Below are 25,175 nucleotides of genomic sequence, written 5' to 3'. Positions count from 1 at the left end.
CCGCGCTCCCAATGCAGGGGGCCTGAGTTCGATATCCCTGGCCAGGGAACTAGACCCCACATGCCGAAAGTAAAAGGTACTGTGTGTGCTGCAACAGGCTGACGATCCTGAGTGCCACAAGTAAGACCTGGTACAGCCAAATAGATATATATATATGTTTAAACTGACATAATTTTCATACAATACAGGAGCCCAGTTCTAAAGCGTACCATTCAGTGGGTTCATGAGTGCATGCACTCATGTATCCCTCATCCCACCAAGATAGAAGCCGTGTCCATCACCCCAGAAAGTCCCTTTGTGCCCCTAAACTCTGGGGCTTCAGCTCCATCACATCACCAGCATGTTTATGACCCTCTGATGACTTTCTGTAGCACTTAGGAAAAAACCCAGACCCCTTACCACGCTTTACCCCCTATCCTCACCTGCTCTCCTCGGCCCTCCCCAGACCCCCTTGCTCTCTCCCGCCCCAGGGAATCACCTCTTCCTCTGAATCAGTCTTGCCCCAGGTGTTCAGCTGGCTACTCCTGATCCCACTCCAAGCAAAGAAGCCTGTGCACGGAACCCCTTCCCAACCTTCTCTCGAATAGTCCCCTCCCACCCTCAGCCGTTCTTCTGTCCAGAACAGTGATTCTCAACTGGTGGTGATGTTGGCCCCGCCCCAGGGGATAGTCAGGATGTCTGGAGACCTTTATGGCTCTCACAATAAGGGGGTGGGTGGGGGGAGAGCCTGCTCCTGGCATCCAGCAGTTAGAGACCAGGAATGCTGCTCGATGTCCTTGAAGTGTACAGGACGCCCCGACACACACACACAGAGGAAGGGATTATCCAGCTGCAGAGAATGAGAAGCCCAGGTCTAGCACGTGCCGTTTTATTCCGTTCAGAGCATCTCTCAGTATCTCCAAGGAGTCCCTGTGCGTTACCTCCTTCCAGAACGCATGTATGGTCATCCTCCCATCCGGTTGCAGAGTGAGATCAGATCCAGTCACTCCCCAGCCTCCAACCCTTCGAGGTTCCCGCTGCGCTTGGCAAAAGTACAAGCTCCTTCCTGTGGCCACTGAGGCCCTGCTAGACCTGCCCTGTTGGCCTTGACCTCACCTGTTGGCCTTGACCTCACCTGTTGGCCTTGACCTCACCTGTTGCCTCCTCCACCAGCTCACTGTCCACCCGCTGGCTTCCCGCCAGCCTTTGGGTCCCTGTGGGTGACGGCTGGATGCTCTCCACCCACCAGCCCTGCCAGCTCCTCAGGCACCTCACATGGGACTGGGGACACCCTTCTCCTTCAGTCACAGCAAGGGGAGCAGCCCTTCCCTGCAAGACATCCTGACAAAACTGAATGAGTCCGTATTCAGGGATGGGGCGATAGAGGTACACTTTGGGGGGGTGGGGATGCAGTGTCCCTGGAGAGGCAGGACCAGGGTGATGGAGAGGGGACTAAGGTATCTGGGGTGTGAGATGGAAGGAGACACTCACTTCTGAGAGCACTTGCACAGCCCTGACAGCTAGAGGCTCCATCCTGGGGGTGGGGACAGGCTAAGGAGGCGGGGCTCCATCCTGGGGGTGGGGACAGGCTAAGGAAGGGGGGCTCCATCCTGGGGGTGGGGACAGGCTAAGGAAGGAGGGCTCCATCCTGGGGGAGAGGACAGATTAAGGAAGGGGGTCTCCATCCTGGGGGAGGGGACAGGCTAATGAAGGGGGGACTCCATCCTGGGGGAGGAGACAGACTAAGGAAGAGGGGCTCCAGCGTGGGAAGGACAGGCTAAGCAATGGGAGATCCACCCTGGGGCAGACAGGCCAAGGAAGGAGGCCTTCACCCTGGTTGGGGAGGGAGCAGGGTAAGGAAAAGGCTTTCCATGAGAATGACCATTGAAAAGGTGGGGGATGGGGGAGGAGGGGGACGGGGTGGTGGGAACTTCCCTGGCGGTCCAGTGCCTAAGACTCCAAGCTTTCAATGCAAGGGGCCCAGGTTTAATCCCCAGTCAGGGAACTAGATCCTGCAAGCCGCAACCAAGAGTTCACATGTTGCAACTAAAGATCTCACAGGCTGCAACTGATACCTGGTGCAGCCAAATAAATACACATTTTTTTAATCTTTTTAAAGAAAAGAGGGGTGACTCATTCTGCAGTGACCTGGCCCTCAGCCATCTGACCCTGCCCCTGCAGCAAGCAGGAAAAGAGAATTTCGAGAGACTGGAGGCTGAGCCAGACAGTGCCAGGGACAGTTGGGCTTCTGCTCCTGACCTCCAAAGGATGGCATTTCAGAGGGGTTGAGGGAGTCCAAATACAGGAGCTGGGCCACCTAGCTTCCCCAGGTGGGCAGTTGGCTGGGCTGTGGGTGTGCCTGGCCGTGGGGAGAGAGCTTGAGGGGGCTGTACAGGGGACGAGATGCCCTGCAAGCTCCAGGAAAGACCCACCCAGACCAGGGTGGTACACAGGGGAGAGAGCACCTTCTTGCAAGAGTCAAGGAACAGGGTTCTGAAAATCAGAAGGGAGGGAAGGGAGCAGGAACTTTCAACTGCAGGTTGAGATTGGAGTTTCAAACTAGACAGGGTGGAATCTGGGATGGTTAATTCTATGTGCCAGCTTAGCTGAGCCACAGTCAAATATTATTCCGGATATTTCTGTGAGAGCACTTTTAAATATATAGACTTTTAAAAAATGAAAGAAAATTAAAGGGACTTCCTTGGTGGTCCAATGGTTAAGAGATCACCCTTCCACTGCAGAAGACACAGGTTTGATCCCTGATCGGGAAACTAAGATCCCACATGCCCTGTGGCACAGCCAAAAAATAAATAAATAAATAAATAAATAAGAGTGCATTCTGACAGCAGTAGGCCTTTGGACTTGAAATTCATTGTTGATTCTTCCTGAGTGTCCGGCCAGCCAGACTATGCTATAGATTTTGAATTTGCTGACCTCTATAATTGCATAAAAGACACTTACTCCTTGGAAGGAAAGTTATGACCAACCTAGATAGCATATTGAAAAGCAGAGACATTACTTTACCAACAAAGGTTCGTCTAGTCAAGGCTGTGGTTTTTCCTGTGGTCATGTATGGATGTGAGAGTTGGACTGTGAAGAAGGCTGAGCTCCAAAGAATTGTTGCTTTTGAACTGTGGTGTTGGAGAAGACTCTTGAGAGTCCCTTGGACTGCAAGGAGATCCAGCCAGTCCATTCTGGAGATCAGCCCTGGGATTTCTTTGGAAGGAATGATGCTAAAGCTGAAACTCCAGTACTTTGGCCACCTCATGGGAAGAGTTGGCTCATTGGAAAAGACTCTGATGCTGGGAGGGATTGGGGGCGGGAGGAGAAGGGGACGACAGAGGATGAGATGGCTGGATGGCATCACTGACTCGATGGACGTGAGTCTGGGTGAACTCCAGGAGTTGGTGATGGACAGGGAGGCCTGGTGTGCTGCGATTCATGGGGTCGCAAAGAGTTGGACACGACTGAGCGACTGAACTGAACTGAACTGATAATTGCATAAGCCAATTGCTTAAATGTCCTATTGTTTCTGTTTTTCTAGAGACCCCTAACATAGAATCTTAAATTCCAGAGTGAGACTGTTCTCATGACAGAAAGCAGTTGAGCTATTAGACGTAGAACAGTTAGGAGCAGTGACCAGACAAGCTAAAACTGGTTTAAGTGTATGCATCCAGTGGTTTGCAACTTCTAGAAAAAATCGGTTGTATTTTTGTCTTAATTGATCTACTTTCACTCTAAGAGCATTCACTTCTTTTTTTATTATAACAACTTTATTGAGAGATAATTCACATGCCATAAAATGCAATGTTTTCTAGCACAGTCACAATTGTACAGTCATCACCATGGTCAGGTTTAGAACATTTCATCGTTAGCAGTCACCCTCCATCTCCTCTCCATCTGCCAGCCCTGGGAAACCACTAACCTTTCTGCCACTATAAATCTGCCTGTTTTGGCCATTTCATATAAATGATCTTTATCATCCAATATGTGGCCCTCCGTGTCTCAGATCAGATCAGTCGCTCAGTCGTGTCCGACTCTTTGCGACCCCATGAATCACAGCATGTCAGGCCTCCCTGTCCATCACCAACTCCTGGAGTTCACTGAGACTCACGTCCATTGAGTCAGTGATGCCATCCAGCCATCTCATCCTCTGTCGTCCCCTTCTCCTCTTGCCCCCAATCCCTCCCAGCATCAGAGTCTTTTCCAATGAGTCAACTCTTCGCATGAAGTGGCCAAAGTACTGGAGTTTCTAGCTTAATGTAAATCTCAAGTAGCATAATATTTTCAACATTCATCCATGTTGTTGCATGTGTCAAAATTTCCTTCCTTTTATTTATTTATGTATTCATATTTAATCATGCTACATGGCATGCAGGATTCCCTAATTGAGGATTGAAATTGTGTCCCCTGCAGAGGAAGCTCAGAGTCCTAACCACTGGACCACTAGGAAATCCCCTCCTTCCTTTTTAAAATGGAATAATATACTGAGAGTGTGACCCAGACATTTCCCACCTAAGCGTTTACTCAAGAGAAGGGAGGAAGTGTATCTATTCAAAGATGTATGCTGTTATTCACACCACTTTATTCACAGTTACCCCAAACTGGAAATAAGCTAAATATCCACCAACAGATGAACAGATAAACAAATCGTGATACATCCATACAATGAAATTATCATGAAAAGAATGTGTATATATATATATATATATATATATGTATAACTGAGTCATTTTGATGTATAGTAGAAATTAACAAAACATTGTAAATCAACTATACTTCCATTTAAAATTTTTAAATTAAAAAAATCAAAAAAATAATAAAAAAATAAAAAATCAAAGCAATGAAGCTATCATAATCATAGATAAATCCAATAACATGGATGAATCTCAAAATATGATTCTGAGTGAAAAAATGCCAGACAAAAAAGAGTGCATGCAACCTAATTCTGTTTATATAAAATTCTAGAACATGTAAACTAGTCAACAGTGACAAAAACCATATCAGTATTGTCTGGAGATGGGGTGGGTGCCAGGAACCATTGGGGGTGGTGGATATTATCCTGTGTCATTGGTTTCATAGGTGCACACGCATATGTTAGAACTCATCCACTGTCTTTGACATAAATGATAGCAATATATTTTTTGGATCTGTCAATTCTAAGACAAAGGAAATAAAAGCAAAAATAAACAAATGGGACTTGGCTTTTGCACAACGAAAGAAATCATCAACAAAATGAAAAGACAACCTTATGGGAGAAAATATCTGCAAATGATATGACTGACAAGGGGTTAACATCCAAAATATATACACATCTCATACGCTAAACACGAGAAAACAACCTAATCTTAAAAATGGGCAGAAGACATGAATAGACATTTTTGCAAAGAAGACATGCTGATGGCCAACAAGCACATGAAAAGATGTGCTCTCAAGGTCGCCAGTAATGAGAGAAATGCAAATAATCAAAATCACAGAGAGAAAAATTTGTTTATTTTTTCTTGTCTTGCCTTAAAATGCAAATTTTATTTCATCCCTTGTGCTAGCTAAGATATGAAAGCAATATAAGTGTCCACCAAAAAACTGAGGGAATGGATAAAGAAGATGTGATGTATATGCAATAGAATACTGTATACTGTGCTGTGCTTAGGCTCTCAGCTGTGTCCGACTCTTTGTGACCCCATGGACTGTAGCCCACCAGGCTTCTCTGCCAATGGAATTCTCCAGGCAAGAAAACTAGAGTAGGTTGCCATGCCCTCCTCCAGGGGATTTTCCCAACCCAGGGATCGAACCCAGGTCTCCCACTTGCCAGTGGCTTCTTTACCAGTTGAGCTACCAGGGAAGCCTGCAGTAGAATACTGCTGCTGCTGCTGCTAAGTCGCTTCAGTCGTGTCCGACTCTGTGCGACCCCATAGACGGCAGCCCACCAGGCTCCCCCATCCCTGGGATTCTCCAGGCAAGAACACTGGAGTGGGTTGCCATTTCCTTCTCCAATGCATGAAAGTGAAAAGTGAAAGTGAAGTCGCTCAGTCAGGTCCGACTCTTAGCGGCCCTATGGACTGCAGCCCACCAGGCTCCTCCATCCATGGGATTTTCCAGGCAAGAGTACTGGAGTGGGGTGCCATTGCCTTCTACTCAGCCATAAAAAATAGAATGTTGCCATTTGTAACAACATGGATGAACTTGAGGGCTATTGTGCTTAGTGAAGTCAGTCAGATAGGGAGAGGTAAATACTGTATGATATCTCTTATGAGTGGAATATAAGAAATAAAGCTAGTGAACATAATGAAAAAGAAACACATGCACAGATCTAGAGAACAAACCAGTGGGTACCAGTGGGGAGAAGGAAGGGGCAAGACAAGGGTAGGGGATTAGGAGATACAAACTATGCTGTGCAAAATAAATAAGCTGCAAGGATGTATTACACAGCTCAGGAAACACGGCTAAATTCTCCAACTACAAATGAAGTGTAACCTTTAAAATTGTGAATCACTATGTTGTACAACTGAAATTTATATAACATTGCACATCAATTGTACTTCAATTTAAAACACAAAACAAAGAGCACCTCATCCTGAGACTTCCCCGGTGGTTATGACTCTGTGGTTCCAGTGCAAGGGGGTGTGGGTCCAATCCCTGGTTGGGGAACTAAGATCCCACATGTCGCATGGCCGAAAAAAGAAAAACTTCATCCATTGGACATTTTTTATACGTATGGTTTGTTGTGCCTCAATTATGTTCCCATCTAGCCATTTTTTAGGACTCCTTTTGGTCAGTCTTGCATCAGAATGTCAATACTCTTGCAAACAGCCCTTTGCTCGCATGACCATTACAGCAGTTCTAGTGAGGAGTAGCCTTGAAGCCACGCAGCCAGACCTCTTGAGAGCACAATCCTCATTTGCTCTGGATTTCCTAACCCTTCGCAGGTTTGGGCTTGCAAGGTCTTTTAGCCACTCGGAATAGCCACCAGGGGGCGTATGGTGATTTCCTTTTTTTCTAGAAGAAGCTTTGCCACATTAAGGTTTTCTGAGATTAGCAGGCCTTTCCACCAAAACACTCTAAAATCTTTAAAAAAAAAAAAAAAAAAAAAGAATCAAAACCAGCCAAACAAAAAACCCTCAGAAACTCTTGTAAAGATCAGTCTTCCATGGACCAGCAATCCCATGCCTAGGATCTGACCTAGAGGGATTCCAGTCTAAGAGAAGACATTGACCACAATCATAACAACAGCCTTGCTTGTAATAAAAACTGCAGACAGTGGAACCACCCTTCATTAAGGGTATAAGATCAGTCCTTCTAAAACAATAATGTGTGCGGACTCCCCCAGAGATTTTGTTAAAAGACATCAAGAGTCCCTAGGTCTGGGGTGTGGCCAGGTGATGCCCCTGCTTTTGGTTAGAGGACTTCACGTTAGGAGTATTGGCTCACTGGCTGGACTAGAGAGACCCCAAAGAGCAGCGGCTTCAACCACAGAACCGAGTGGCTGGCTGCTCCATCGCTGGCTGTCAGGTGTCGGGGCTGCTTGCCCGAGTTTCTCCATCTGCTCAGTGTTTCTCTCATCTGTATGGCCTGAGACAGCTCCTTCCCACAGGCACATCCCATCCAGTGAGAACAGGTACAGCAGTGTGCAGAGGACACACCCCTTTTCTTTAAAGGCAGGACCCTCATGTCAGTGCCTCAACCATGCTCACTTCCCACGAGTCAGAGCTTGATCACACCAATCTGGAGGCTGTGACTTGTACTCTTTATTTGGAATGTCATGTCCTCATCTGCAACGTGAGCGTTCTGTGATTAGTGGAAAAGAGGAAACTGGGTATTGGGCAGCATCAGCAGCATTTGCTCCAAGAAGGGACTGGTTAAATAAACTATAGTTTATCCAGAAGCTGGAATATTCAGCTACTAAGACAATGAGAAAGATATGGATAAACCACTACAGAAAGGCATTTTTAACATGGCTAAGAGGGGAAAAAAAGTGTAGTTGCAGAAGATCCTATTAGTATAATCTCATTTTTACTTGAAGGAAAATAAATTCAGTGGGTCATGCATGCATTTTATCTCTACACTGTTTAACTTTAGAAAGAGTCTGGAATGGTTCACAGAAGGGTATGTTCCTCAGGAGATTATGTGATGGAAAGGAGTTACAGAAAGAGGACAAAGGACTGTCTTGATTCTTGGGCCACCTGCCCTCTTGTGGAAGGGATTTGGGGCATTTGGTTTCTGAGCAGGGAAGGGTACAGCCACATGTTTATGAGAGAACCCATCATAAACTATGCCCCAGCCAAGCACTTTTCACCCAATTTTCATAATGAACCAATGAGCAAGGGAAGTGGATTTGCATTGACTTTCTGTCCAGCACACCCTCCACCTTCTGGAAACACCAATCTTTGTTTTCTTTGGGAACAACTCAAGGATGACAGAGACATCACTTTGCCAACAAAGTGACTATGTCAATATAATCAAAGTTATGGTTTTTCCTGTAGTCATGTATGGATGTGAGAGTCGGACCGTAACAAAGGCTGAACACTGAAGAATTGATGCATTCAATTGTGATGTTTGGGAAGATTCTTGAGAGTCTCTTGGACAGCAAGGGGATCAAACCAGTTAATCCTAAAGGAAATTAACCCTGAATATTCCTTGGAAGGATTGATGCGAAAGCTGAAGCTCCAATACTTTGGCCACCTGATGCAAAGAGCTGACTCACTGGAAAAGACTCTGATGCTGGGAAAGATTGAAGGCAGGAGGAGAAGGGGACAGAGGATGAGATGGTTGGATGGCATCACTAACTCAATGGACATGAGCTTGAGCAAACCCTGGGAGATAGTGAAGGACAGGGAAGCCTGGTGTGCTGCAGTTCATGGGGTAGCAAAGAGTTGGACACGACTTAGTGACTTAGCAAGTGAACGCCAAGGACAACAGGGACAAAGCATTTGCGCTCCGTTGCTTAGGTGATTTGTTCAGAAATAGGCATGTAAACCAATAAAATTCAGATCAGAGACTGTGAGGACTGTTGTCAGATTTGCTGGGGAGTCTGTTTCCTATTGGACTTGAACCTGAATGGATGGTAGCTGGAGCCTTTTAGGACCATGGTGAAGAAGAAAGCTGCTTCAGAGCAGCCAGTGAAATAAAGGCCTGATGGCATGATTTGAGACACTGGGTCCACATTTCATTGTGTGAGCCAGTGTTTTTTCTTAAGCTAGTTTGAGTTGAGTTTCTGTTGCTCACACCCAAGAGAGCGTTTAATGATACCACACTCCCCATTGCCTGAAGAAAAAAAAAAAAATGCAAAAAACTGTTTTTATTTATTTATTTTACCATATTGTAGCAGGTTTAATAGTGGCCCCCAAAGGTATGCCTGAATTGCAACCTCCAGAACCTGCAAAGGTGACCTTATTTGGAAAGTGATCTTGCGCATATATTTTGAGATGAGATCATCCTGGATTTAAAGTGGGGCCTTGTTGGTTTGCGCTCAGTTGTGTCCTGCTCTCTGCAACTCCATGGACTATATCCCTCCAGGCTTCTCTGTCCGTAGAATTTTCCATGCCAGAATACTAGGGTGGGTTGCCATTTTCTTTTCCTGGGGATCTTCCTTACTCAGGGATCGAACCCACATCTCCTGCACTGGCAGGCTGATTCTTTACCACTGAGCCACCAACAAAACCCCAAAGTCCCAATAGAGAGTGTCATAGGGAATTTGTCCTACAGACAGGTGAAAGCTTTGTGAGTCAGGGTTCGAGCATGAAATAGATATCACAGTCCAAAGAATTCAACCAAAGATAGTTTTGTAAAGGGACAGTTTATTGAGATGTAAGCATGATCAGTGGCACCAACAAGGGTCAGTAAAACACCTGTCGTAGAGTCACTGTGGGGAACTGTGATTCCTAGGCTGGAAAGAAGGAGGGAATAATGTTACAGGGCTTCTGCAGAGCAGCAGCCGGCCATGGAGGAACGAAGACACTGCCAGGACCACAGGGAGGTGGCAGGAGAGCTGGGATGGTGGGGGAGGGGGAGGGACAAACACCCCGACCACTCTCCGCTATTCTCGGACCTCCCATTGGCCTCTCACTGCCAAGTCTAACTGGAGACCAGAGAGCAAAGGAGGCCAGGTGCTCCAGCTCCGTGAAATGAGCCCACTGGGATGAGGCGCAGAGCGCAGCAGGAAGAGCAGAAAAGGAACCAGGGAGGGTGAAGTGGTCGAACAGGGCAGACTAGTCATCTCCTTCTGCAGGGTTGTGGGGGAAGAACTGGAAGGAGCATCTCACTGCTTCCCTTTCATGTTGAGATGGTCTGTGTTTCCCCATAAGAACCTATTTATAAAAAGACTGTTTTGTTTTTAAGACTTTTTTTTTCCATATGAGTTTGTTGTTTTTTTAAATAGAAGTGTAGTTGAGTTTGAGCATGCTCTGGGAGACGGTGAAGGGCAGGGAAGCCTGCTGTGCTGCAGCCCATGAGGTCGCAAAGAGTTGGACACGATTGAGCGACTGAACAACACTATAGCCGATTAGGGCTTCCCCAGTGGCTCAGCGGTAAAGAATTCGCCTGCCAATGCAGGAGAGTCGTGTTCGATCCCTGGGATCCCGTGCAGAAGGAAATGGCACCCCGCTCCAGTATTCTTGCCTGTAGAATCCCATGGACAGAGGAACCTTGTGGGCTACAGTCCATGGGGTCCCAGAGAGTCATACACGACTAGCGACTGAGCACAGATGCATGCGTGGCGCGTGTGCACACACACACACACACACACACACACACACACACAGTTGATTTACAATGCTGTGTTACTTTCAGGTCTACAGCAAAGTGATTCAGTTATATATATATACACACACACTTTTTCACATTCTTTTCCATTATGGTTTATCACAGGGTATTGAATACAGTTTTCTGTGCTATACAGCAGGAAAGGACCTACAATCCAGCTAATAAACAGATCCATCACCTCCAAAAGTTAGCTTGTGCCACTTTGTAACATCCATCTGTCCTGCCATCCCCTCACCCAGTCAAATGTTCATCAGCTGCCACAGCAGATCCAGCTACATTTTCTAGAATCTTGCGTAAATGGAATCATCCCACACGTACTCTCTTTTATCTAGCTTCTTCCCCACAGCATTCTATTTTGAGATTTTAAGCATGAATACATGTACTAGAGAGAAGTATTGAGAGATTGCTTTGTTCACAATCCTATCCTGTTCGTTTCTTCTCTCAGTGGCTTTAACAAAGATATAGAGAGATTATATATTTTATTAAAAGTCTCAAAATAACTTTTTTTGGGGAAGGGGACACACCAGTTGGCATTCAGGATCTTACTTCACTGACCAGGGATCAAACCCAAGACCCCTGCATTGGGAGCTCAGAGTTTTAACCACTGGGTGACCAGGGAAGTCCCCAAAGTAACCATACTGATGGTCAGACTGGAGGGCTTTTTTGTTTTGTTTTTGCTGCATCACATAGCTTGAGGGATTAAAGGATCATTCCCCAACCAGGGATAGAACCAGTGTCCCCTGCAGCGGAAATGTGTCTGCATGCTAAGTCACTTCTGTTGTGTCCCACTCTTTGCAACCTTGTGGACTGTAGCCCACCGGGCTCCTCTGTCCATGGAATTCTCCAGGCAAGAATACTGGAGTGGGTTGCCATGCCCTCCTTCAGGGGATCTTCCTGACCCTGGGATCAAACCTGCTTATGTCTCCTGCATTAGCAGGCGGTTCTTTACCACATGTGGGAAGCTCCAGAATGGTGGAAAGGTAGAGTCCTAACCACTGGCCTGTCAGGGAATTCCCTTGGAAGGTTTCTGAGAATGACATATCTTTGTTACCAGAGAGTTACCAGACTACATTCTTTCCACTGACATTTCCCCAACCAGTTGGCTGTGTTGTCTTCTGAAAGGGACAAGTAGGGATGAAAATCTTTCCTGTTAGTGCCCCAAACTCTGGGGATGCTAACTCATTGAGTGATGCTATAGGTTAAGGGACAGCAAAAGTTTTCTGTAAGATCCAGATGGTAAATATTTTAGGCTTTGCAGCCCATATGGTCTCTGTCACAAGTACTCAAATCTACCACTGTAGCACAAAGCAGTCAGAAACAAAATGCAAATAAATGGCATGACTGTGTTCCAATAAAACTTTATTTATAACAACAAGCAGGGGGCCATATTTGGCGGGTGAAACTGAGTAGGCCCCTGTAAAGTTCCTGGATACAAATCCTTTCTATGTCCCTATTTCTTGTTTGTAGGAAATAGGCTTTATTCAGCTTCCTTGACCATTCCTAAGTTCCCAAGGGCAGGATCAAACAGTTGCTAATCAGGAAAGGGAGGGAATGCAGAAACAAGGGAGGAGCAGTCTTGAGACAATAGCCCAGTGTTAAAGCAGGATCTTGGTTCCTCCTTGAGGAACAAGCAAAACCATGTCTTTGAACTAAGGCTCCCACCCAGGTGGAGGAGGTAACTTTCCACTGAGCACAAGATCCCTGGAGCACCACCCTGTTACCTCACCACCAACCAATCAGAACAAAGTCGCACACCTCCAACCCTCGCCCACATTTTGTCTACGAAAACTTTTTGCCCAAACCACCGGGGAGTTCAGAATTTTTGAAACTTGAGCCACTTGTTCTTGGTTGACCCTGCAATAAACTTTCTCTGCTCCAAACTCCAGCCTTTTGGTTTGCTTGATCTGTGTGTTGAGTGCATAAGCTTTTGCTCCTGTAACAACTACGGCTGTGATGTCAACAGAAAACTAGTCAATCTGATCACATGGACCACAGCCTTGTCTAACTCAGTGAAACTAAGCCATGCCGTGTGGGGCCACCCAAGATGGACGGGTCATGGTGGAGAGATCTGACAGAATGTGGTCCACTGGAGAAGGGAATGGCAAACCACTTCAGTATTCTTGCCTTGAGAACCCCATGAACAGTATGAAAAGGCAAAATGATAGGATACTGAAAGAGAAACTCCCCAGGTCGGTAGGTGCCCAATATGCTACTGGAGATCAGTGGAGAAATAACTCCAGAAAGAATGAAGGGATGGAGCCAAAGCAAAAACAATACCCAATTGTGGATGTGACTGGTGATGGAAGTAAGGTCCGATGTTGTAAAGAGCAATATTGCATAGGAACCTGGAATGTCAGGTCCATGAATCAAGGCAAATTGGAAGTGGTCAAACAGGAGATTGCAAGAGTGAACGTCGACATTCTAGGAATCAGAGAACTAAAATGGACTGGAATGGGTGAATTTAACTCGGATGACCATTATATCTACTACTGTGGGCAGGAGTCCCTTAGAAGAAATGGAGTAGCCATGATGGTCAACAATAGAGTCTGAAATGCAGTACTTTGATGCAGTCTCAAAAATGACAGAATGATCTCTGTTTGTTTCCAAGGCAAACCATTCAATATCACAGTAATCCAAGACTATGCCCCAACCAGTAATGCTGAAGAAGCTGAAGTTGAATGGTTCCAATGAATATTCAGGGTTAATTTTCTTTAGGATTGACTGGTTTGATCTCCTGCTGTCCAGGGGACTCTCAATAGTCTTCTCCTGTGATGCCACAGTTGAAGGCATCATTTCTTTGGTGCTCAGCCTTTTTTACTGTCCAGCTCTCACATCCATACATGACTACTGGAAAAACCATAGCTTTGACTAGCCGGACCTTTGTCAGAAAAGTAATGTCTCTGCTTTTTAATATGCTGTCTAGGTTTGTCATAGCTTTTCTTCTAAGGAGCAAGCGTCTTTTAATTTCATGGCTGTAGTCACCATCTGCAGTGATTTTGGAGCCCAAGAAAATAAAGTCTATCACTGTTTCCATTGTTTCTCCTTCTATTTGCCATGAAGTAATGGGACCGGATGCCATGATCTTAGTTTTTTGAATGTTGAATTTTAAACTACCTTTTTCACTCTCCTCTTTAATTTTCATCAAGAGGCTCTTTAATTCCTCTTTGCTTTCTGCCATAGGGGTGGTGTCATCTGCATATCTGAGGCTATTGATATTTCTACTGGCAGTCTTGATTCTGGCTTGTGCTTCATCCAGCCCAGCATTTTACATGATGTACTCTGCATATAAGTTAAATAAGCAGAGTGACAAAATACAGCCTTGACACACTCCTTTCCTAATTTTGAACCAGTCTGTTGTTCCATGTCTGGTTCTAACTGTTGCTTCTTCACCTGTATACCTATTTCTCAGGAGGCAGGTAAGGTGGTCTGGTATTCCTATCTCTTTAAGAATCTCCCCCTGATAGCTCAGTTGGTAAAGAATCCACCTGCAATGCAGGAGACCCCAGTTCCATTCCTGGGTTGGGAAGATCCCCTAGGGAAGGGATAATCTATCTATGCCAGTATTCTTGGGCTTCCCTTGTGACTCAACTGGTAAAGAATCTGCCTGCAATGTGGGAGACCTGGCTTCCATCCCTGGGTTGGGAAGATGCCCTGGAGAAGGGAAAGGCTACCCACTCCAATATTCTTGCCTAGAGAATTCCAAGGACTCTATGGTGTCGAAAAGAGTCAGACATGACTGAACGACTTTCACTTCACTAAGAATTTCTCACAGTTTGTTGTGATCCACACAGTCAAAAGCTTTGGCATAGTCAATGAAGCAGAAGTAGATATTTTTCTGAAATTCTCTTGCTTTTCCTATGATCCAATGAATGTTGGCAATTTGATCCCTGGCTCCTCTGCCTTCTCTAAATCCAGCATGAACATTTGGAAGTTCTTGGTTCACGTACTGCTGAAGCCTGGCTTGAATGATTTTGAGCATTACTTTGCTAGTATGTGAGATGAGTGCAATTGTGTGGTAGTTTGAGCATTCTTTGGCATTGCCTTTCTTTGGGATTGGAATGAAAACTGACCTTTTCCAGTCCTGTGGCCACAGCTGAGTTTTCTAAATTTTCTGGCATATTGAATGCAGCACTTTCACAGCATCATCTTTCAGGATTTGAAGGAGCTCAACTGGAATCCCATCACCTCCACTAGCTTTGTTCACAGTGATGCTTCCTAAGACCCCCTTGACTTCACACTCCAGGATGTCTGGCTCTAGGTGAGTGATCACACCATCGTGATTATCTGGGTCATGAAGATCTTTTTTTGTATAGTTCTTCTGTGTATTCTTGCCACCTCATCTTAATATCTTCTGCTTCTGTTAGGTCCGTACCATTTCTGTCCTTTATTGTGCCCATCTTTGTGTGAAATATTCCCTTGGTATCTCTAATTTTCTTGAAGTGATCTCTAGATCTCTAGTCTTTCCCATTCTGTTGTTTTCCTGTTTCTTTGCACTGATCGCTGAGGAAGGCTTTCACTGGCTGGCAAAACACCTGCTTCATGCAGCAGCCAGATCGAGATTCAGAACAGTTGCAATAGGTGGAAAGTTATGAGACATCTCTGCTAGAAATATTGAAGGCGATCACTAAAATGAGAGCATACAATTATTCAGCCCTTGCAGAAGAAACTTCAACAGTTTACATGGATTATATTGTTGAAGCCTCACCAGCTCCCCTGGGTGGGAGGCAATACTATTTCTCTCTTGTTTAGCAGATGATGAAGAATCTTTGGAGAGTGACTTGCTCAGATCATACACTGCGTGAAGTTTGAAAGCAAAGTCAAATAGAGAACAGACCTGTGATTGCCAAGGGAGGAGAGGGAGGGGAGGATTGGGAATTTGGGATGAGCAGATGCAAATTATTATTTCTTGTTGTTCAGTTGCTAAGTCGAGTACAACCTTCTTTATGGTCCAACTTTCACATCCGTACATGACTACTGGAAAAACCACAGCTTTGACTAGACAGACCAGTGTCAGCAAAGTGATGTCTCTGCCTTTTAATACACTGTCTAGTATTGTCATAGCTTTTCTTCCAAGGAGCAGACATCTTTTAATTTCCTGGCTGCAGTCACTGTCTGCAGTGATTTTGGAGCCCAAGAAAATAAAATCTGCCACTATGTCCACTTTTTCCCCATCTATTTGCCATGAACTGATGGGATCGGATGCCATGATCTTCGTTTACTATTATATAGAATGGATAAGCAGCAAGGTCCTACTGTATAGGATAGGGAACTCTTCAATATTCTAGGATAATCTATTGTGGAAAAGGATATTAAAAAGAATATATATACAGGTATAACTAAATAACTTTGCCGTACAGCAGAAATTAACATTATAAATCAACTATATGTCAATAAAATAAGTTTAAAAACTAAAAATAAAAGCAAATTGAAATGTCTCTTCTGCGCCGTCAAAGATTAAGAATGTATTTTGTGTGTGTTTCCAGTGATGAGAGACAAGAAAAGGTGTGTCCTTCCAGAGCAGGACCCCCGGATCCTGATTGCAAATCTTAGCGATTATCATAGGCACGAACTCTTCCAAATGCTGGGTTGTTGTTCCATCACGCCAGGTTTCCCTGTCCTTCACTACCTCTTGGAGTTTGCTCAGACTCATGTCCATTGAGTTGATGATGCCATTCATTCAAATGCTTTGCTTGTATGTTTTAGGACAGAAGGCTGTGCTGTTACAACCAGAGTCCCAGTGATGACATGATTTAAGAAATGAAGCCCTTTCAGTTGCATTTCTCAGTCCACAGAGAGTCTCCACTTTGGCAACTTCTCTGCTCCACCAGGGACCCCAGCTGCTGGCCTCCACAGGTGCCTCCAAGACCATCTGATTGTCACCGTCCTGACCAGAGGAAAGGCAGGAAGGGGCAACAGCTCTGGCCGGAGATCTGTCTTAAGCAAGAGAGAGATCGCCTAGGTCACATGCCTTCTCAAGCCAGCGGTCACACCCGGACGCACATGTCGTGCAGGAAGGGGGAAGGGCAGATTTCACTGGCTAGTGTCCACCTCAGATAATTCTTTTACTCACTCCTTATCATTGTTCAGTTGCTAAGTCATGTCTGACTCTTCACGACCCCGTGGATTACAGCACATCAGGCTCCTCTGTCCTCCACTATCTCCTGAAGTTTGCTCAGATTCATGTTCATTGAGTTGGTGATGCTATCTACCCTTAACCCTAACAACTACCCTAACTAAATATTTGACTAATGGAGAACACCCAGGACCAGTGTGGTGAAGTAGAGAGGCGACAGTGATCCACTAATTTAGTAGAACCAGGATTTAACCAAACACGGGAAGCCGAGCCCAGGGACTGAGTACAAGTCTTATGGCTGGTCCCATGCTGGAAGGATGCCAATGACTTTGAGCTATCACTACAACCATCTCTTGTAACCCAGACTCATGCTGGGGGCAGTGTTGGTCAAGCTGGTTTTCACGGGATGCTGTTCCACTCCAATAATCTCCAAGTGTGTCGAAGTCACACTCCAAACTTCAACCTCGCCGTCACAGATGACCTGCTGTTAAAGTGTTTAGTGATTAAGGAGAATCCTTGTTGATTCATTAACGATCCACACTATACGCTGACCCGCAAGGTCTCCTGACTTACAAACAACTTTCCATCAAAGACCCTATGGCCAAGAACAGGCTTCCCAGGTAGGGTTCACTTTGATCAGAACATACCTTTTAATGAACTGTATGGATTTGGGTTTAGACCATTTCGAAGACTCTTCCCAGAGCCACAGGTTCCGATTAAGTTTGTCACAGCACAGTGATTCTCAAACTTTTTGATCTCAGGATTCTTTGACTTCATTTATATGGGTTATATTAATAGATAGAGATATTTTACTGAATTAGATTCTTAAATGGAGAAACAATTAAATACATTAATTTTAAAAGAACAGTAAGAAACCCATTATATGTTAAATAAGTAATACTTTTATGAAAAACCACCAGACTTCCCAGAAAGATTTAGTGAGAAGACTGGCATTGTTTTCAGATCAGATCAGAACAGGTCAGTCACTCAGTCGTGTCCGACTCTTTGTGACCCCATGAATTGCAGCACGCCAGGCCTCCCTGTCCATTACCAACTCCCCGAGTTCACTCAGACTCACGTCCATCGAGTCAGTGATGCCATCCAGCCATCTCATCCTCTGTCATCCCCTTCTCCTCTTGCCCCCAATCCCTCCCAGCATCAGAGTCTTTTCCAATGAGCCAACTCTTCCCATGAGGTGGCCAAAGTACTGCAGTTTCAGCTTTAGCATCATTCCTTCCAAACACCCAGGGCTGATTTCCTTTAGAATGGACTGGTTGGATCTCCTTGCAGTCCAAGGGACTCTCAAGAGTCTTCTCCAACACCACAGTTCAAAAGCATCAATTCTTCGGTGCTCAGCCTTCTTCACAGTCCAACTCTCACATCCATACATGGCCACAGAAAAAACCATAGCCTTGACTAGACGAACCTTTGTTGGCAAAGTAATGTCTCTGCTTTTGAATATGCTATCTAGGTTGGTCATAGCTTTCCTTGCAAGGAGTAAGAATCTTTTAATTTCTTGGCTGCAGTCACCATCTGTAGTGATTTTGGAGCCCAGAAAAATAAAGTCTGACACTGTTTCCACTGTTTCCCCATCTATTTCCCATGAAGTGATGGGACCAGATGCCATGATCTTCGTTTTCTGAATGTTGAGCTTTAAGCCAACTTTTTCACTCTCCACTTTCACTTTCATCAAGAGGCTTTTGAGTTCCTCTTCACTTTCTGCCATAAGGGTGGTGTCATCTGCATATCTGAGGTTATTGATATTTCTCCCGGCAATCTTGAGTCCAGTTTGTGTTTCTTGCAGTCCGGTGTTTCTCATGATGTACTCTGCATAGAAGTTAAATAAGCAGGGTGACAATATACAGCCTTGATGTACTCCTTTTCCTATTTGGAACCAGTCTGTTGTTCCATGTCCAGTTCTAACTGTTGCTTCCTTACCTGCATACAAATTTCTCAAGAGGCAGATCAGATGGTGTGGTATTCCCATCTCTTTCAGAATTTTCCACAGTTTATTGTGATCCACACAGTCAAAGGCTTTGGCATAGTCAATAAAGCAGAAATAGATGTTTTTCTGGAACTCTCTTGCTTTTTTGATGATCCAGAGGATGTTGGCAATTTGATCTCTGGTTCCTCTGCCTTTTCTAAAACCAGCTTGAACATCAGGAAGTTCACGGTTCACATATTGCTGAAGCCTGGCTTGGAGAATTTTGAACTTGACTTTACTAGCGTGTGAGATGAGTGCAATTGTGTGGTAGTCTGAGCATTCTTTGGCATTGCCTTTCTTTGGGATTGGAATGAAAACTGACCTTTTCCAGTCCTGTGGCCACTGCTGAGTTTTCCAAATTTGCTGGCATATTGAGTGCAGCACTTTCACAGCATCATCTTTCAGGATTTAGAATAACTCAACTGGAATTCTATCACCTCCACTAGCTTTGTTCGTAGTGATGCTTTCTAAGGCCCACTTGACTTCACGTTCTAGGATGTCTGGCTCTAGGTCAGTGATCACACCATCGTGATTATCTGGGTTGTGAAGCTCTTTTTTGTACAGTTCTTCTGTGTATTCTTGCCATCTCTTCTTAATATCTTCTGCTTCTGTCAGGTCCATACCATTTCTGTCCTTTATCGAGCCCATCTTTGCATGAAATGTTCCTTTGGTATCTCTGATTTTCTTGAAGAGATCTCTAGTCTTTCCCATTCTGTTGTTTTCCTCTATTTCTTTGCATTGATCGGTGAGGAAGGCTTTCTTATCTCTTCTTGCTATTCTTTGGAACTCTGCATTCAGATGTTTATATCTTTCCTTTTCTCCTTTGCTTTTCGCTTCTCTTCTCTTCACAGCTATTTGTAAGGCCTCCCCAGACAGCCATTTGGCTTTTTTGCATTTCTTTTCCATGGGGATGGTCTTCATCCCTGTCTCCTGTACAATGTCACGAACCTCATTCCACAGTTCATCAGGCACTCTGTCTATCAGATCTAGGCCCTTAAATCTGTTTCTCACTTCCACTGTATAATCATAAGGGATTTGATTTAGGTCATACCTGAATGGTCTAGTGGTTTTCCCTACTTTCTTCAATTTAAAGTCTGAATTTGGCAATAAGGAGTTCATGGTCTGAGCCACAGTCAGCTCCTGGTCTTGTTTTTGCTGACTGTATAGAGCTTCTCCATCTTTGGCTGCAAAGAATATAATCAATCTGATTTCGGTGTTGACCATCTGGTGATGTCCATGTATAGAGTCTTCTCTTGTGTTGTTGGAAGAGGGTGTTTGTTATGACCAGTGTATTTTCTTGGCAAAACTCTATTAGTCTTTGCCCTGCTTCATTCCGTATTCCAAGGCCAAATTTGCCTGTTGCTCCAGGTGTTTCTTGACTTCCTACTTTTGCATTCCAGTCCCCTATAATGAAAAGGACATCTTTTTTGGGTGTTAGTTCTAAAAGGTCTTGTAGGTCTTCATAGAACTGTTCAACTTCAGCTTCTTCAGCGTTACTCATTGGGGCATAGACTTGGATTACTGTGATATTGAATGGTTTGCCTTGGAAACGAACAGAGATCATTCTGCCGTTTTTGAGATTGCATCCAAGTACTGCATTTCAGAGTCTTTTATTAACCATGATGGCTACTCCATTTCTTCTGAGGGATTCCTGCCCACAGTAGTAGATATAATGGTCATCTGAGTTAAATTCACCCATTCCAGTCCATTTCAGTTCACTGATTCCTAGAATGTTGACATTCACTCTTGCCATCTCTTGTTTGACCACTTCCAATTTGCCTTGATTCATGGACCTGACATTCCAGGTTCCTATGCAATATTGCTCTTTACAGCATCGGACCTTGCCTCTATCACCAGTCACATCCACAGCTGGGTACTGTTTTTGCTTTGGCTCCATCGCTTCATTCTTTCTGGAGTTATTTCTCCACTGATCTCCAGTAGCATATTGGGCACTTACTGACCTGGGGAGTTCCTATTTCAGTATCCTATCATTTTGCCTTTTCATACTGTTCATGGGGTTCTCAAGGCAAGAATACTGAAGTGGTTTGCCATTCCCTTCTCCAGTGGACCACATTCTGTCAGATCTCTCCACCATGACCCACCCGTCTTGGGTTGCCCCATGGGCATGGCTTAGTTTCATTGAGTTAGACAAGGCTGTGGTCCTAGTGTGATTAGATTGACTAGTTTTCTGTGAGTATGGTTTCAGTGTGTTTGCCCTCTGATGCCCTCTTGCAACACCTACCGTTTTACTTGGGTTTCTCTTACCTTGGGCGTGGGGTATCTCTTCACAGCTGCTCCAGCAAAGCACAGCCATTGTTTTACATGTTTGCAAATCTCTTGAATGTCTAGTTGAATAGAAGACAGCTGGATGAGGACATCTGCTTCTGCATTCGTTCTGTTGTAACATCTCAGGTCTTGTAGTTTTCCAGAAACTCCACTAGACATTCATGAAGTAATGAGAGAGAAAAGAAAAACAACATCTTAGTACTGTACTATGAAGAATCAACTCAATGGACATGAGTTTGGCAAACTCAGGGAGACAGTGAAGGACAGGGAAGCCTGGCATGTGCCGTCCATGTGGTTACCAAAAGCTGGACACAACTTAGCAACTGAACAACAATTATAAAGAATGTGATATGGTCTAGTTTGTTGAGTCTTCCTGGTAAAATGGCTCTGCATTACTATTATGACATCCCCTGTCTCAGATGAGAAAATCTGGGTTCAGAGTGCTTGAGTCATTTACATGAGCACACAGCTGGTGGCAGAGGAGCCAGAAGGAGGTTGGGGTCTGAAGGAGGTTGGGGTCTGCCTGACCCCATCTCTGGGCTCTTAACCTGCACACTGTCCTGAAGCCACCATGGGTGAAAGGCCACCCACGTCCCAGATTTGTCGGAAACGTGATTCTGGGGGAAACGAACAAACAAAACCAGAGAGAGAGAGAACGTAGTGTTTACTGGTTGAAGCCATCATAAAGATTTCTCGTTATATATAGAAGGTTTGAGATTCTCGGTGGCAACTAGACGCAAGACAGGTAACTGGGGTTTATGTCTGGGAAGAGGGAAGGAGCCAGCATGGACTGACCACCTTCTATTGGCCAGTGTTTCTCAGTGGCATCTCATTTCATCTTCTGCCAAGAGGGTGTTGTGAATATCGTTTGCAGCCAGGTCTCACAGTTTCTAAGATCAAAAATGTCTCTCGTTTTATCCCCCACTGGGCTCGCTGCACTACCCTTGCCTATTGGTCAGGACAGCTCACCTATTTCAGTGTTGTGAAGGTTTGATCTTTTCAGTTGTTACTATAAACAGCAATATTGGAGTATAGTGTGTGAGTAGGTGAGGTATGTTTCTAAAAGACTGTAAAGAGTACAGGAAGGAATTATGACCTCACACAGAGCTCAGCCTGGACTCCAGACTAGCAGGGGACATGACTTGGGGAAACTGGGTAAGATTGTGGGACCAATATCAACCTGTGGGTCCCTCTCCCCAGACCCCTCTCCTGGCCACCACGCAATGCCCTGACACCTGCACCAGACTCTGTCTACCTGGAAGTAGCATCAGGGGATGACAGAGGATGAGATGGTTGGATGGCATCACCGACTCAACGGACATGAGTTTGAGCAAGCTCCGGGAGATGGTGAAGGACAGGGAAGCCTGGCCTGCTGTAGTGCATGGGGTCGCAAAGAGTCGGACACAACTGAGCTACTGAACAACATGATTGACTAAGTCATTGGCTATTGGCAACTGAATCAAGCTTCAGCCCTTCCCTTCCTACCCCCGACTCCCAGTTCAACCCTCTGAACACCTGGTCAGTTCCCCTGACAACCAATCTGAGGCCCCAAAATCATCTCATTAACAAAACAAAAACACCTCTGAGCATGCTAAGTTGCTTCAGTCATGTCTGACTCTTTGTGAGCTCATGGACTGTAGCTTGCCAGGCTTCTCTGCCCAGGGGGTTCTCCAAGTAGGAATATTGGAGTGGGTAGCTATTCCCTTCTCCAGGGGATCTTCCTCTCCTGCATTGCAGGCAGATTCTTTACCATCTGAGTCACCAGAGAGGTAAAGACCAAATATATATTTCTTAGTATGAACCACAATATCACACAGGGTTACCGACTGAACACCATACATGCATCACTTGATACCCACAGTGGTTCCTCTGTGTCTACAGGCGGTTTGTTCCAGGACCCATGGACACCAAAACTGGAGGACGCTCATGCTCCTTATATAGAAGGCATAGTACTGTCGTATAAACTACACGTACCACTTCCTCCTGTACACTTTAAATGATCTTTAGATTACTTCTACTGCTTAATACGATGTACATGCTTTATAAATAGTTGCCAACATGTGACAAGTTCAAATTTTGGTTTTGGGAACTTTTCGGATTTTTTGCCCCTGAATATTTTTGGTCTGTATGTGATTGAATCCTAGGATACAGAAGCTACAGATACAGAAGGATGGCTGTACAGCAGTTGTATCTGTTTCTGTTCATTCCAAACTACTCACTCAACCTCAGAGAGTCCATATAAAAATGGAGACTTTGGGATTCTCTTGCCAAGTCAGGCACTTTGATGACCTGGGACCCACCTTCTTACATGGAGACAATGAACTGGAGCTAAACCCTGGGAGGTAAGATCTGAGTAAAGACCACAGCCTCCACCCTCAGAGAAGCAAGAGCTGATTTGCCAAACGCACCATTTGCACCTTCTACCCTGTTTTTTTTCAAAGGTGTAATTTGCATACAATGAAATGCACAAATCTTATTCAGTCCAAAAGATTTGAACAGTGGTATATACCCATATAGTTACCACTTAAGATACAGAAATTTTCTTCTCCCCAGAAAGTACTCGGATCTCTTGACTTTATCACCATAGATTCATCTTTCCTGTTCTTGAACTTCCCATAAATGGAATCATAAGGTGTGTTTGTGCCTGGCATATTTCTGAGATTCGTACGTGGCTTTATGTCATTAGTTTGTCCTACTAAAACCAAATGTGTTTCTCCACAGAGTATTGTTACCTGAAAACTGAGCTTGCCTCTTGGTGGGTGTTGAGCCAGTAACCAAACCAAAGATAAGGAGAAGGAAGTATTTATTATTACTTGCAGCAAGAGCGGGAGAACATAAGGATCTTTCCCAAAGCAGTGTTTCCCAGAACAGCAAAATTGGGGAAGTTTTTAAGCTACAGGCACATATATATTCATGAAGGGACTTAAGCAGAGGAGAATTCAGCATAGTATTGGGGCAAAGGGTGACAGGGTCCAAGCTTTATTAGTTGATGAAGTCAGGAGGGTCAACAACATCCTTCCACCCTCCACCCGGGTGGGGGCCTTAGTGTCTGCAGAACTCAGTTATGTTATTACGTGTATCCCTGGAGGAGGAACCAGGACCCTGCCTTATCACTGCACCATTGTCTGATTGCCATTTCCCTGTTCATTTCTTAGTTCCTTTGTTGTTGTTGTTCGGTCCCTAAGTCTTGTCCAACTCTGGGATCCTATGGATGCCAGGCTTCCCTGTCCTTCACCATCTCCCTTTGTTCCCCTAAAATCATCTATTACTGAGACCTATTCAAGGGTGAGCATTATGGCCAAGCTTAGATCACAAAATGGCTTAGACCATAAAGGGTTCTCTTCTGTCAGGAAAGCCAAGCCTGGTTCTCTCTCTCCAGTGAATCCCTACCTACCCTCTCTGCTTACAGTATGAATGCATCACAGTTTGTCCATTTTTCTGTTGATCAGCCCTGAACTGTTTTTCCCCTTTGAGGCTATTGTGAGCAAGGCTGCTCTGAACATTTGTGTAAAGTCTTTGTGGAACTTATGCTTTCATTTCTCCTGATAAACAACTAAGAGCGGAATTGCTGGGTCATAGGCTTCCCTGGTGGCTCAGATGGTAAAAAAAAAATCTGCCTGCAATGCAGGAGACCTACGTTCAATCCCTGGGTCAGGAGGATCCCCTGGAGAAGAGAATGACAACCTACTCCAGTATTCTGGCCTGGAGAATTCCATGGACAGAGGAGCCTGGTGGGCTACAGTCCATGGGGTTGCAAAAAATCAGATAAGACTGAGCAACTAACACTTTCACTATTTTCCGTCAGCCATCCCCCACCCTACCCCACCTGTCAGTTCTCTGGAGAGAGACTGTCCAGCTCAGGAGACTCAGTGTGACATGCAGGCCACTGTCAGCAGAGATTAGTCCTCAGAGATGGAAAACCACTTCACATGTGACCTGCATTAGGCTTGCAGGAAGGAAAGACCAATGTAAGAGCAATAGTTTCCCCTTTCCATCTGGGACCAATTTAGGTGTCAGTTTGGGGATACTGGGCTCAGTATGGCTCAGTGCCAGGGCCATTAAAAAATATATCATGGTTTCCCTCAAGCAAATTAC

The sequence above is a fragment of the Bos grunniens genome, chromosome 25 (genome assembly GCF_055505025.1).
Source record: "Bos grunniens cultivar Pamir isolate PY7600 chromosome 25, Bosgru_T2T1.0, whole genome shotgun sequence".
Classification (NCBI taxonomy): domain Eukaryota; kingdom Metazoa; phylum Chordata; class Mammalia; order Artiodactyla; family Bovidae; genus Bos; species Bos grunniens.
Note: the sequence above shows the minus strand (reverse complement) of the source record.